The sequence below is a fragment of the Saimiri boliviensis genome, chromosome 3 (genome assembly GCF_048565385.1).
Source record: "Saimiri boliviensis isolate mSaiBol1 chromosome 3, mSaiBol1.pri, whole genome shotgun sequence".
NCBI classification, from domain to species: domain Eukaryota; kingdom Metazoa; phylum Chordata; class Mammalia; order Primates; family Cebidae; genus Saimiri; species Saimiri boliviensis.
Genome location: NC_133451.1, coordinates 159,901,452 through 159,913,627, shown reverse-complemented (window position 1 = coordinate 159,913,627; position 12,176 = coordinate 159,901,452). Strand labels below are relative to the sequence as shown.

At 43.8% G+C, this 12,176-nt stretch overlaps 1 long non-coding RNA gene across 4 annotated transcripts in view; it reads left to right on the top strand.

The window, feature by feature from the left end:
• Positions 1-12,176, top strand: part of LOC120367756 (uncharacterized) — a 394,209-nt gene that overhangs the window by 259,053 nt on the left and 122,980 nt on the right. For all 4 annotated transcript variants that reach the window (XR_012517010.1, XR_012517011.1, XR_012517008.1 and 1 more), the window contains one exon: positions 9,426-9,586. This is a non-coding gene — a long non-coding RNA (uncharacterized LOC120367756). The remainder of the gene's footprint in view (positions 1-9,425; positions 9,587-12,176) is intronic.

The window sequence follows — 12,176 nt, the reverse complement described above, 5'->3', positions numbered from 1 at the left end:
AAACATTGGGCAAAGAAGACTGTATGAACAAAGTAAGAAACAGTATGATATGTGCAAAGGTGGTAGAAGATGAGGTCTGAGAGGAAGGCAGGGATGGGGAAGTGAAGATGTGATTTTGTAAGGAAGAGGCTTTCAGCCTGGGAGTCCTGGCTCACCGGGGTGCAGCCAACAATGTGTTACTAATAATAAAGCGTTAGGTTTGTAATGGCTTTGCTCCTTTAAAAACCTAAATTAGAGCAGATTCAAGGTTATCCCTAGAATATGGCGACTCTCCCCCACTGGCATTCCATATGCTTTCTTAGAGAGAGAAAGGGATAGAGCTAGGGCTAGAAGCCAGGGATTGAGCATAACTCTCTGTTCACCTTATCCAAGCAGCAAGCTGGTGGCTACAGTATTACCAGGGCTTTCAGGTTTCATGAAATCTAAGTATGCCCAGAGGACAGTACACATCTGCGCATGTACATTGCCCATCTTGATGGTCACAGAGGCATCTGCATCAGATGGGGAGCCATGCAAGTTTCCATGCTGTGGGCCGTGTGCATTTTATGGTGGCTCCTCTGCCTCCACAGGGCAGTGATTGAACATCCTGTGGGCATGGAAATCTCAGCTACGCACTCCCAGTGTACTTATATTTCAAATCAATTATATGTTTATTGCTCCATTAATATATTACATCATTGAAAAACATACTCCAGAATATAAACAGTAAAAGGATAAAATAGTAAAGGGATTAAAGCATTTAAATTTTTTTTTTACTTATAATAGACAAACCTAATGATTGAATACACCTAATTATTTTGTTTAAGTTTTGATTTAATACTTGTGATACTGTTATTTGTGGATCTTCTTCTCAGTGTATTTCAGTCCTTGCTTTTAGTGGTTGATGTAGCTGAAAAAAAGCCTCATAAAGCTATGGAGCTCCAAATGGAAGCACACTTGCTAATCATGAGACTCTGAGCTCAATTCCATTAGTAATGATGCAAATGTCTTTGATGAAATTTAAGTTTGTAAATATCTTTTATCCCTGATATCAATCAGTTGTTCTTGCAGACTAACTGGAAGGAATATGTACTTTTTGTCATGTTAACAAATAGTTTCCATTACCTGCTGAACCTGGTTTCTAAAAAATGTAAAAGAGGTTAGTAAAGTCTGCATGCCAAGCTTTTAAAGTGTTCTGATACATATGTGTGTAGACATGACTCCCTTTTGTTATTTTTGGCAATAAAATCACAAGATGATGGAAACATTTTTAAACGTCTACTTTTAAAGTTCTTTTCAACAGGGTTTCCTTTGAAAAGTAGTTATTTTCTCATTCATTGTTAAAATGTTATCTCTACCTTGAAGAAACTGAGTAAGAGTATTTATTTATTTATTTATTTATTTATTGAGACAGGGTTTCACTTGTCGCCTGGGCTGGAGTATAATGACATGATCTCCGCCTCCTGGGTTCAAGCAATTCTCATGCCTCAGCCTCCCGAGTAGCTGGGATTACAGGCTCCCGCCACCATGTCCAGCTAATTTTTGTACTTTTGGTAGAGACCGGGTTTCACCATGTCGGTCAGGCTGATCTTGAACTCCTGACCTTGGGCGATCCACCCACCCTGGCCTCCCAAAGTGATGGAATTACAGTTGTGAGCCATGAGCCACCGTGCCCGGCCTAATTTTTTTATTTTTGAGATGGGGTTTCGTTCTTGTTGCCCAGGCTGGAGTGCAATGGCATGCTCTTGGCTCACCGCAACCTCTGCCTCCCGAGTTCAAGTGATTCTCGTGCCTCAGCCTCCCGAGTAGCTGATATTACAGGCATGTGCCACCATGCCCAGTTAATTTTGTATTTTTAGTAGAGATGGGGTTTCTCCATGTTGATCAGGCTGATCTTGAACTCCCGACCTCAGGTGATCTGCCCACCTCAACCTCCCAAAGTGCTGGGATTACAGGCGTGAGCCACTGTGCCCAGCCGAGTATTTATTTAAAAGAAAAACAACTGCAAGGTAACATACTGATAGGATTCATCAAAGAAAAGGGCAGCATATGTGGAAGAAAAAATACGCCTCTTACTTCAATTTGGCAATTCGAAAATTGGCCTGATTGGATTTTGGAACAAGTGAGAGGAGGGAGTCCGGGATACATTCCTAGCTTTCTAGCTAGGACAACTGCTTGAACGGCAATGTCACCAGATGAAGCAGAGAGGAAGAAAACAGGAGCCCGTTTAGGAAGATGATGAAAAAACACATTGAATTGGTGGTTGATGAGTTCAAGTGCCCAGAGGACTTCCTGCTTTTACTTCATGCCTGACATACTGAAAATCGAACTCATCCTTGGCTTTATGTCCTGCATTTACGTTTTCTGTTTTCCTGTCTCTGTCCATGGCACCACCGTCTCTAGGTACTGAAGGCTAAACACGCTGGAGCCATGTACTGAAACGAGAAAGGTTCCCTTGTCCGCCTCGCAGGGCATGTGATGGGGGTGGGGCCCGCTTCTTCAGTGCCCAGCTGCTGAGACCTGTAGAGGCGCATACAGACGGGCGGGCTGTGGGCTCCGACCCCATGGCAGTGCCTAGGGGTGAATGGTTACGGCTCCTGAAGCCCCAGTGGGTGTGTGTGACGGGGCGCTCTCTGCGTTCGCCTCTGTAGGAGGCTTGTGTTAACCAGCTCCATGGATCTTGTCGCAAGGACAGAGGGATTTCTGTATCCTCGGGTTTCTTGCCTTGGTGTACCAGAAGAATTGGATCACACGTGGGCTTGGAGAATGAGTGCAAAGTCGTATTGAGTGGAAGTAGCTCTCCGCCGATGGGGGAGCCAGAAGGGAGATGGGCTTTCCCCTGGAGTTGGGCGGTTGGGGCCCCGGCTCTCCAGAGACTGCCTCTGCCAAACTCCGACCCAGACTCCGCCTCAATCCTCAAGTCACGGCCTGCAGGCTCGCGGTCTGCCGGTGTCCTCTTCCGCCAGCGAGCTCCCCTCCACGCCCTCTCGCTGTCCGGACTCTTGCGTCTACTTCCACCCACCTGTTTCTCTCACGTCCAGCCGCTTCGCTCTGCCTTGTGAGGGTCTCGGGTTTTTATAGGCCCAGGATGGGGTGTGGTGGGCCGGGGTGGTCTTGGGACATGTAACATTTGGGCGTGTAGGCAGATGTGTCTGTCCTCACCCGGGTTTATGGGGGTGAAACCCTAGCCAGGGACCCGCCCGTCTCTACCTCTCCCCCAACCCCCACCCTCCTTCGCTGTCCATCTTCAGTATCGTTTAAAGGGACCAGGCTCTTCCCTTCCAGGCACTCCTGACTCATCCTTCTGTTTCCTTATCTATCCAATGAGAAACTAAGAACTTTTATTTGTCCCTTCTACATATATTTATTGAGCACCTCCTATGTACCAGGTACTCATCCAGGCCCTGAGGATGTAAGTGGGCACGAGACAGAGTGCTGGCTGTCATGGAGCTTACACTCCAGGTGGAGAAAATCGACGATAAATGTGTAAACATATAAACAAGAAAATGATGAGATTTGGGTAAGTGCTCAATAAAGAACTGAAGCAAACTCATATAATGCTGCCTGGGTGGCTGCTATAGATGGGATGGACAGAGAAAGTCTCTCTGAGGCGGTGCCATTTAACGTGAGCTCTGAGTCTCTGTACTATCAGGGGAAAGATCTTTTCAGGCAGATGGGCCCAAGCTCTCCATGAGCACAGTGAGTTACAGCAACAGAGGGAAAGCCAGGATGGCTAAGACTTGGTGGTGGCGGTGGAGTGACCCTAAAGTCATGGAGTTTCTTTAATCACTGCTCCTCTGTTTCCATGCATACCACTTCATGCCTGGCCTGTTATAATGTCCTTTCATTTCTCCCCACCTTAACTCTCTCCTTGAAATTATTTTGCCATGATAAAAAGCCATCAGTAACTGAGAAGCTGTAGGTTGGCCTTTAGGAGTCAAGAACCCACATACACAGTCTTCAGCTGGGGCGTTGCTCCTGTGAGGTTTCCAAGAGGCTTTGGGAGGAAACGAAGTCTCTTGTTACCCTCTCATGTTTACCCACCCTAGGTATTGGTTTTCAATTACTGCCGTAACAAATGATTCCAAACTTCGTGGCTCAAAACATGGATTTATTCCCTCACAGTTCTGGGGCCAAACATTTGAAATGGGTCTTATTAGGTTTAAAAACAGTGCGCCCTCAGGACTGGGCTTCTTTCAGTAGGCTCTGTGGGAAAATCCATTTCCTTGCCTTTCCCAGATTCTAGAGACTGCTCCATTTCTTAGCTGTGGCCTCTTCCTGCATCTGTAAAGCCAGCTGGGCAGCCTCTTGCAATCTCTCTCTGGCCCTGACCTCACTTTCTTGCTTCCCACTTTCACTTATAAAGACCCTTGTGATCACATTGGGCCATCTGGATAATCAAGGACAGGAAAATCTCCCTGTCTCAAGGTTAGCCACTGATTAGTAACAACATACTTCACATATATATGGACAGAAGTATACATATATACACATTTCTGTTATATTACCATATAAATATCATATCTCATGTACAAACAGAAGGTATTCACAGGTTCTGGAGATTGGGATGTGGGCATCTGTAGGAGTTCATTACTCTGCCTAGCACGCCCTGCTTCTTTGATGTATTGGGTTTTATCGGATATCTGTGGCTCATGGGGACTTCCTTCAAATGGAAAAGCCACTACTAAAACTGAAAGGAGGCCTATCATGGGAATCTCAGTAGGAGATCACTTTGACTTTGTGAACATGGCGAAGCTCTGCCCATCAATGAGGCAGAATTGCTTGCATTTCCTACAAGGGCAGCTGAATGTGGGATGGTGGGAATAGCAGTAGCTATTCCCTTGTATATTCTTTCCAAGGCTATTGGCTGTTCTGTGCTTTGGGTAGAACTCGAACAGGGAATATTTCTTTATCTCATTTATTTTCGATCCTGATGGAGAGTTGAATGAGTTGGTCTTTAAGGCTGGTCCCTCCTAATCTTGAGAGTTTATTATCTTCCTGTTTGATGAGATGGCTTCCAAGATAAAAAGTACGGCTGAGGGATATGGAATAGAGGGAATCACATTAGATGGCACAAGTGCTAACCTCTTGAAAGAGATTATTAAATTTACTTAGTGGACATATTCTGTCTGCCACACTTGACAATCTATAGGAAGAGAGATACCAGAATGCTCCTTAGTGAGACATTCTTCTGTTGTCTTCAACCTCTAAGCGATGTCTACATGCCAGAAAAACTATTCTTTGGCAGGAAATGCAAGTAAAATCCCATTATATTGATCTACATTGGACAGTGACCGTATGTACTGAATTTCTGGAGTAGTTCTCATTTCATGTAATTTTATTCTTTTCAATAAGGAACTAATTAAATATATGAATGTAATTTAATTTTATATCTTGGTAAGACATTTCATACAAATAATTTCACAAATCAGGAAAAGATTTTCTGTCTTAATCCATCTTAATTTTTATTTTGGGCAAATGCAATTGAACATCTATTTTCCTGTGGTGAAATTTTTTGCCTGGATAATTATACTGCCACAAAACATCCCTTATCTCTAGAGACTTACTTCCAGTCTCTCTGTATAAGCAGGAAATTTGTACCTGGTAATAAATTTACTTTGAAAAAAAAAAAAAAAAAAAGAAATGCTAAGAATAATGACGTTCAATGTACATTAAACACTCAGCATAATGTAGGCACTGTGGTAAGTGCTTTACCTATATAGCTTTGTTTCAGTCTTAAAAATGAAAGCTCTGTGAGGTAAATATGTTCTCCTTGCCCTCATTATAGAGGAGGAGGCTGATACCGCACTTGGAGCAATGCTGTCCTGACAATGTACAGAGTTAGAAAGGAGAGAATTGATATTTGGGTTAATTCACTGCGTCAACCCCAAGCCTTTCTTCCTCTAAGCATCCTAAGGATGGATTGGTAGATTTTGAGGGAGGAGGTGCTGTTGGGGTGACTGAGGTGGAATTACAGTGATGGTCTGTGAGAACTGGAGCCCTTGGACTGCAGAGAGAATCAAGAGTTTCTCAGCAGATCAGTTTCCAAGGACCTTGATGTCTGGGGCTGCAGAGTTCTTGCTTTGATGTCTTCTGTGATAAAGACATGGTCAGTCATTCCAATCTGTTCTATTCCAGAAAATGGCTCACCATCCGTGCAGCCACTGAAACCTATCTGAAATTCCTCCTTTTTTCCTCCTCAAATCCTATGCATCGGCAAGTTCTGGGCTGTCCTACTATAAAACACATCTGGAATCTGGGTTCTTCTGTTGTCTTTGTTTGTGCAGCTACAATAAAAGACCACAGTTTGAGCACCTTGTAAACAACAAACGCTTATTTCTCACAGTTCTAGAGCTGGAAGTCCTGCATCAGCGTATTCGGTGTCTGGCTGGGACCCACTTTCTGATTCATAGATGGCACCTTCTCGCTGCTTCCTCACCTGGTGGAATGGGCAAACAAGCCTCTCAGGCTCTTTTATAAGAGCACTGATCCCATTCTTGAGAGCTCCCTGCTCATGACCTAATCACCTCCTAAAGGCCTCACCTTTTAATATTATTACACTGGGGACTGGATTTCAATGTATGAATTTTGGGGGCACACAAACATTTGGACTGTAGCATCTGTTCATCCTAATGACTGCCACTCTCCCAAAGCTTCCTCTGCTCTCTCTCTCCTGAACTACCACAGCAGCTTCGTACCCAGCCTCCCTGCGTCCACATAATCCCACCCCAAAATCATCTTTTAAAACCATAAATCACCAACCTGGCCCATACGGTGAAACCCTGTCTCTACTAAAAATACAAAAATTAGCTGGGCATGGTGGTGTGCGCCTGTAGTTTCAGGCTATTCAGGAGGCTGAGGCAGAAGAATCACTTGAATCTGGGAGGGGGAGGTTGTGATGAGCCGAGATTGGACCACTGCACGCCAGCCTGAGTGACAGGATGAGAGTCCGTCTCAACAAACAAACAAACAAACAAAAACCCGTAAATCAGATCAAGCTCTCCTCTGCTTGATCTTCATTGACATCTTCCTCGTACCCTTAGAATTAAATCCCAGTCTCCTAGCAAGGCACACAAGGCCCCAAGTAAACTGGATCTTGTCCACATGTCTAAACTCATGGTGTATCCTTCAGGCTCTTTTCCAGCTCAAGGCCCCCAGCCCCTCTGCTGAAATCACCTTCTTCCTTAGATATTTAACATTAGCCCCTCAAGGGGGCCTCAGATAAGCATGCCTCCACATGCATCCCTCAAATACTCTGTCACACAACCCCTTCCATTTTCTTTTCTTTTTTTTTTTTTTTTTTTTTATGAGACGGAGTTTCACTCTTGTTACCCAGGCTGGAGTGCAATGGTGCGATCTCGGCTCACCGCATCCTCTGCCTCCTGGGTTCAGGCAATTCTCCTGCCTCAGCCTCCTGAGTAGCTGGGATTACAGGCACACGCCACCATGCCCAGCTAATTTTTTGTATTTTTAGTAGAGACGGGGTTTCACCATGTTGACCGGGATGGTCTCGATCTCTTGACCTCGTGATCCACCCGCCTCGGCCTCCCAAAGTGCTGGGATTACAGGCTTGAGCCACCGCGCCCGGCACCCCTTCCATTTTCTATGAGGCAGTTATTGCAATCTGTTATTATTTTGTTTCTAAGTTGGTTGTTCTTTTGTTTATCTCTCCCACTAGAGGGCTGGACCTCATCTGTCTGAATCCTCAGAGCCTAGCACAGTGCCTGACAAATTAGGTGTTCATTGACTAATTGTGAAATAAGTGATAGAATGCATCATCATGATTTTTTAAAGTATGATTATGTTCTTAAGGACAGGTGCACATATTGGATGCACTTTGGAATGTCTGTCCAGCTTGTAAGAACACTCTTAATTGGGCTCCCCAAGTCAGAGGAAATGGCCCCCAGGAACATTGGGGCGCATGCGCCCCTGACCTCTGGCTCCAGTGGATTGGCACCTAACCCAGATGGGGCAACTGAAATTGCAACTCTGGCAATTTGGATTTGAGACTGGAGAGAAGTATGGTTGGACTATGTGTCCAACCTCCTGAGGAGGAAACCTGGGCAGTCGTGAGCTCTGCTCTGTGGGCTGGGATCAGAGAAGGCTGGTGAGCAGAGAAAGAGAGGAGGCTGAGCAGATGTACAAAGAGAAAGTGTGACATGAGACCCAGGGAGACAGTCAGGATGGATTTCCAGTATCTTCTTGCTGCTCAGCTGACCTACTAGCCTTGGGTTGAGAAAAATATCAGCTGACTGCCCTCCAAATGCCATTTCGGGGTAAAGCCAGAGTGCTGAGGACACCTCGGTCCATTTGACACTGTGTGAAAACAAATTCACCATTTACATGTTGGTTCTGCTCCAGCACACACCGCTCCGTGCCGCTTCCACCTCATGTGATGATAGATGGCTTGCTCACGAGCTAGAAACTGTGTGTAAGTGACAAGGTTTCTAGAAAAAGAAAATGGAGAAAAAGAAGTGAGAGGTGAACATCTCTGTGGCATCCTGTGTAAGGAGAGAGGGCTGCTGGCAGTGAAAATGCAGGTGCAGTAAGCCAGGGAGCTGGGAATGGGAGACTCAGAGAATATAAAATGTCTGGTTACAAGATACGGGTTTTGAAGCAGCAGAGTGAATCTCCTCAGGTGATAGATCGTTATGCTGAAATTAATCTTCACAATGGAAGATTATGTTAGCAAAAATGAAATATTCCCTCTGAACCAGGGGTTTAAAGTATAGCAGGCTGCTCCACTGTAGTGACAATATCAATTCAGTTTAAGACTATACAATTAGGCAGGGCATGGTGGCTCACACCTGTAATCCCAGCACTTTGGAAGGCTGAGGCAGGTGGATCACCTGAGGTTGGGAGTTCAAGACTAGCCTGACCAACATGGAGAAACCCTGTCTCTACTAAAAATACAAAATTAGCCTGGCGTGGTGGCAGGCACCTGTAATCCCAGCTCAGCTACTCAGGAGGCTGAGGCAGGAGAATTGCTTGAACCCAGGAGGTGAACGTTGTGGTGAGCAAAGATTGCACCATTGCTCTCCAGCCTGGGCAACAAGAGTAAAACTCCATCTCAAAAAACAAAAAAGACCATACAATCTTCTTTTAGCCTGACCTCATTAAACCTGATACTAATGAAGGACTATAGTAATGGCCATGCCTGGTAGTTTAAGACTGCTGCAATCACATCGATTTGAAAATCCTTTATCAGCAAAGGCATGGGGAAAAATCTGTTGACTTCTCAGCAATGCATCCAACTGTAAAGTATCTCTCAATGAGTCCACCAAGGTGTGAACATCAAAAGCCCAGCAGGAGCTATTTATATTTGAAGATTATTAGGCATTATCTGTACAGAGGAATTGCCTCAGAAAATGCTGTGCCTGACTAGATACTTCCATGGTAAAACCCAGAAAACACTGAACTCTCCAGAATAATTTTCATTCTTACAGGAACGTGCACCTTTGCTTGAAGTATCATCTCTCCTGCCATGTGTACCTGGACGGAGGGGAAGGGAAAGTGGACTCCAAAGACACGGGGAAAGTGAATATCAATGACTTTTGTACACGTCAACAGACCACCTGCTACTTCCACAGGACTTTGAAGACCTGAGGTGAGGCTGGTATATATAGTTCATGTGTGCTTACGAAGACATGCACAAGCATAGCCTGGAGCAGCGTGGCCCCAGGAAGAGCCAGGCGTCTGCTCTGGTATCCTGGCCCTGCTGGTATAATAGCCCCAGGTTTTGGCTGGGGAGAGTCTCTTTGCCAAAAGACAGGTTTTAAGGCCTAGAGCAGTGTTTCCCAAACCAAACTCGACTGGGTGTTAGTATGTGTACGTGTAAGGAGATAGAAGGATTACATGGGCAATGTCTGTCAGATACTGAGCTAAACAAATTAAATTAAAAATTAAAATGTATGCATGTAATATTAATGCATACAAAAAATGTACACACACACACACACACACACACACACACACACACACAGTATAAAGAGCAATAAAAACCCAGCTTAACAAATATACTGCCAATCCCAGAGAGTTCCCCTGGTTGCCCCTTTCTGATCGTAGCCCAGAATAACCAGTATTCTGGATTTTGTGTTTGAGTTTTGTTTTTCATAATGGTTCCACTGTGTATATGTATATAAATATATATCCTTAAATAATGTATTTTAAATTTGTATATACTTTTGGGCTGGGCATGGTGCCTCACACCTGTAATCCCAGCCATTTGAGATGCTGAGGTGGGAGGATTGCCTGAGACCAGAAGTTCAAGACCACCAGCCTGAGCAACATAGTGAGACCACATCTCTACAAAAAAAATAATTGAAAAAATATTAGCCAGGCATGATGGCACATGCCTGTCATCCCAGTTACTCAGGAGGCTGAGGAGGGAGGATCACTTGAGCTCAGGAGGTCGAGGCTGCAGTGAGCCAAGATGGTGTCACTCCACTCTAGCCTGAAATGACAAAGCAAACTCTGTCTCAAAAAAAAAAAAAAAATGTTTTTTTAAAAAAGCTTTGAATTAGCTTTATATAAAAGCATGCTGTGGATATTCTTCTGAGACTTGTTCTTTATTCAATTCTATGTTTCTGGGCTTTCTCTGTGTTGATACACATAGCTGTAGTTCATTTTCATTGCTGTTATTCATTTTGTTTACACATAATTTATTTGCCATTTTCTTGGCTGATGAATATTATTTTTGCTGTGGTGTTTTGCCATTATAAACAATGGTGCTAGGAACTTTCTGGCACATGTTTTTTAGAGCACATGTGCAAGAATTTCTCTAGGGTATATATCTAAGAGCAGAGTCAGTGGGTGTGAGGGGAGGTACATCTTCACCTTTATAGGATAAACCAAATTGTGATCCAAAGTGACAGTTCTAATTTTCATTGAGTCTAACGTGCTTTAAATGTCATTGCTCCGTATCCCCACCAACACTTGGTATTGTCAGACTTGAATTTTTTGCCCGTCTCGTTGTGATTTTGGTTCTCATTTCCTTTATTACTAGTAAATTTGAGCACCTTTTCATATATTATTATTGTTTGAACTTCCTCTTCTGTAAATGCTACTATCCATGTTCTTGCCCAATTTCTAACTGGGTTGTCTTTTTCTTAATGACTTTTAGGAGTTCTTTGTGCTTTCTTCATTGTAATTCTTAAGTTACGTATTTACAAAATTTCTTCTTTCAATTTGTGATTCATGTTTTCACTTTCTTAATGATGTTTTCTCATGAAGAGAAGTTTTATGTTCCAATGTAGATGAAAGTGTCAATCTTTTATGTTATGGTTGTACTTTTGGAGTCCAGTTTAAGAAAGTTTCCCTAGCAGAGATTAAAGATATTGTCCTAAATGTTTTATAATCTTGCTTTTCAAAGCACTAAGTCTCTAATCTCTCTTTTTGTGAATGTATTTCCTTACAAACTCAGGACTTCCCTCAGTTGCTAGTATGCATTGTGGACCCGCACCCCCTGAACGAAGACAGAATACAGCATTTTTCTGTTGCATTTGGCCTTGGATTTCTTTTTCAGAGGCATCTCTAGGGATATCTTAAAACATACTCTGGGAACCACTGTTCTGTAGAGTAGAAAAAAATGAAACTTGCTTTCTACCTGTATTCTTGATTAATTCTGGGATCCTGAATCAGTTTCTGGGTCACTTCCTTGTGATTTGTTTTACTTACTTTGAAAATAAGGACCCTATTACCTAAACTAAAAAAATAAAAGACAGTATAATTGTTAATACGCAGAGACAACAACAGCTAGGGTGAAAATATTAATGTGCAAAAAGGATCAAAATTGTGTGTGTGTGTGTGTGTGTGTGTGTGTGTGTGTGTTTGTGTTTCAGACAGGTCTCACTCTATTGAACAGGCTGGAGTGCAGTGGCATGATCTCAGCTCACTGCAACCTCTGCCTCCCAGGTTCAGCCAATTCTCATGCCTCAGCCTCCCGAGTAGCTGCGATTACAGGCATGTGCTACCACACCTGGCTAATTTTTGTATTTGGTAAAGACGGGTTTCACCATGTTGTGCAGGCTGGTCTCAAACCTCTGACTTCAGGTGATCTGCCTGTTCAGCCTCCCAAAATGAAAAATACGAATGTATGACTGTTCTCCGTATTCTTCATCCCACACCACTTGCTTGGGGATAGGAGTGTTGCACGGAAGATTCTTGCCTGCTGAATTCCCCCTAGGCTTTTCTGGTGG